Source organism: Myotis davidii, unplaced genomic scaffold (assembly GCF_000327345.1).
Source record: "Myotis davidii unplaced genomic scaffold, ASM32734v1 scaffold586, whole genome shotgun sequence".
Lineage (NCBI taxonomy): Eukaryota > Metazoa > Chordata > Mammalia > Chiroptera > Vespertilionidae > Myotis > Myotis davidii.
This window is the reverse complement of record NW_006296809.1, coordinates 690,891-693,854: the sequence shown is the minus strand read 5'-3', so window position 1 is coordinate 693,854 and position 2,964 is coordinate 690,891.

The window sequence follows — 2,964 nt, the reverse complement described above, 5'->3', positions numbered from 1 at the left end:
TTTTGCGTTTCAAACCCGGGCCCCCAGGCGCCCCGAGGCCGGCATGGCCCTGGGGCAGGTGCCGCCGCTGCCTCCGCTCCGGGGCCGAAGGGCACGATCGCCCACGAATACATGGCATTCGGCGATTTTTTTTTTCTTGCCCAGAATCTTAGAAAATGAAACATAATGGTTGACATCCTGCGGGTGCAGGTTCCAGCGACCAGTGCCCGGCAGTGACTGCAACTGGGTTTGGGCTTTGGGGGTTCGCGGGTGACCCCCGCCCCCCACATCCTCTGTGCTGGCGCCTGGCGGCTCTGGGCCGCGCTGAGCGCTGCGCTGGGAAATAAAAACCCTTCCATTTAGGGGCGGAGTCTTTGTCCAGCGCGTTTTCAAACGTTTGTGGTTTTTTGGATGGAGCGCATGTTACTTTCCTGGAAATATTAAAACTGCAGAACGGAACCGCACCAGGCGGGCCGTTCAGAGGGAAAGGACAGGCTTTTACTTCCAAGACCCCCGTTTTCAATCCAGACCTCGGGGAAAGGGAGGGAAGTGGGGAGAATGTTAACGGATTTCGATTCCACCTCCCTGACGGCACAGAGTTGGTGACGGGCGCCTGTCCGGAACCATCGGTACCTTTTACATCGGAGCGTCTTGTGCCCTGCACCTGTGGCAGGTGACTTTGTCAGAACCGTGGGCCGCCCTGTGCCCAGCGCCTGCCAGGGTTTGTGGCAGGTGCCTTAACACAAAGCTGTTTGAGTGGCTGACATGTACAGGCGGGGCCTCTGTTGGGCAGTTGGTTTGGGTGAGTTCCCAGGGTGGACTTGCCAGGCGGTGGGTAAAGTCCGAAGGCGGTTGGTGCCCTGAGGACATCCTGTGGGCTCTTTGTTTAACTGGATTTATGGGGGTGACATTGGTGAGTAAAGGTAAGTAGGTCTTGGGGATACGATTCTGTAACATCATTTGAGTTGAGGACTTGAGTCGTTGGTTCCAGAACAGGGAGCCTTGGCCTCGGGCCACTGGCCTTCGCACGGGGGGAGGGGTTTGGGAAATTCGCTGGGAAAAGGTTGGCTGGCTCCGGCGGAACTTCCTTTAGGCGGTGAGCGTGCCAGGGTGGGACCTCAGCAGGAGGCGCTGTCTCCGGTTCGGGTTCGAGGCCAGGCCCTTCCAGCGGTCGAGAGCCCCTCCCTGCAGGCTCAGTGGAGGCTGGCCCCCGAGGCCACCTCATTCGGTGCAGCACCTGAGCATCATGAAGACAGTGTCGCCTTCCAGTCCTCCATGGGCACCGTCTGAGGGGGGGTCCAGGGGGAAAAGGGGAGCCCGCCCCGGCCCAGCTCCGTGCTGGGCGGACAGGCCTGCGTTCAGTCCTGGTTGTTTGTGCTGTCACCCGAGAGGGAGGGAACTCGGACCTTTGTCCCGCGGGACCAGGGTGGGGTGGCCAGGATTCCAGGCAGGCTCAGGTGAGTCCGGCTGGTTTTTAAAAAATATATTTCGCCGAAACTGGTTTGGCTCAGTGGATAGAGCGTCGGCCTGCGGACTGAAGGGTCCATGAGAGGGAATCATTGATCGGCTGCCTCTTGTACACACACCCCCTACTGGAGATCGAGCCCGCAACCCGAGCATGTGCCCTTGACCGGGAATCGAACCCGGGACCCTTCAGTCCGCAGGCCGACGCTCTGTCCACTGAGCCACACCGGCCAGGGCGGCTGTTGGATCTTAAAGTCCCTTTTCCTTGTCAGATCAGGTTGCTTCCGTCTTGCAGGGCAGGAACCGTTTCTCCCTGAAAGAAACGTGAGTCACGTGGGCTGAGAGAGAGCTGGCGGTGGGAGCACATGAGCAGGAGCCGGGAGGCAGCCGTGACCGCGGCCAGGACCTGGGTGAGTAGGGCCCTGACCCCGGCCTTCCGGCTTCCCCTGCGATGCCCAGCACAGCCTCCGCGGGTCTTCGCTGCATCCCAGAGGCCCCGTTTCATTCTGCTAATTACCGATGATAACCACTGATTTCATTGGTCACCCATCATCCATGCTGTGTGTGTGTGTGTGTGTGTGTGTTCCTGTGTGCTGCTTAGTTATTCTTACTGCTGGCCCGTGTTGCGTTGTGTGAAAGCCCCCACGTGTCCACGCTCGCTCTCCCCCTGGCAGGCAGCTGGTTCCCAGGTGTGGAGCCCGTGTCTGCGGGGCCAGCTGCAGGTCTGTCCGTGGGGTTCTCTCTGGAACTGCTGGTTTGTAAGGGTCTGCAAATGTTTACCTTATGTCAACCTCGAATATATGATTTTTTAAAAATTTATTGGTTAGAGAAAGAGGAGGGGGAGAGAGAAACATTGATCTGTTGTTCCATTTATTAATTCATTGGTTGCTTCTTGTATGTGCCCTGACCAGGGATTGAACCTGCAACCATGGCTTAAAGGTTTGATGCTCTAACCAACTGAGCTACCTGGCCAGGACTACATACCCTTTCTTTTCTTTTCTTTTCAAATATGTTTTTATTGATTTCAGAGAGAAAGGGAGAGGGAGAGAGAGATACATCAATGATGAAAGAGAATCATCTATTGGCTGCCTCCTGCACGCCAGGGGATCAAGCTGAGAACCTGGACATGTGCCCTGACCAGGAATTGAACCCTGACCTCTTGGTTCCTGGGTTGATGCTCAACTACTGAGCCACCCAGCCCGGACACACGCCCTTTCTTGTGCTTATTGGCCACTTAGGAATCCTCTCCCGTGACCCTGCTTCTGCGTGTTTCGTATGGAGGTGTCGGAGTTGTTTCTACGTTCTGTGTGTGAATCCTTCTCCCAGGCTGGCACCTGTGATTCTGTGATGTTTTCTGATGAAACAGAAGGTCTTAACGTAGCCGGTGGCCGTTCCTTCCTGCCTTTCTGTATGGGCGGTGCCTCTGGGGTTTGGACTAAGGTGACCCTGCCCTGGGACCAGAAAGACGTTCCCGCGCCTTCTCCCTGGTCACCATGTCACACGTTGGCATCTCACACAGGA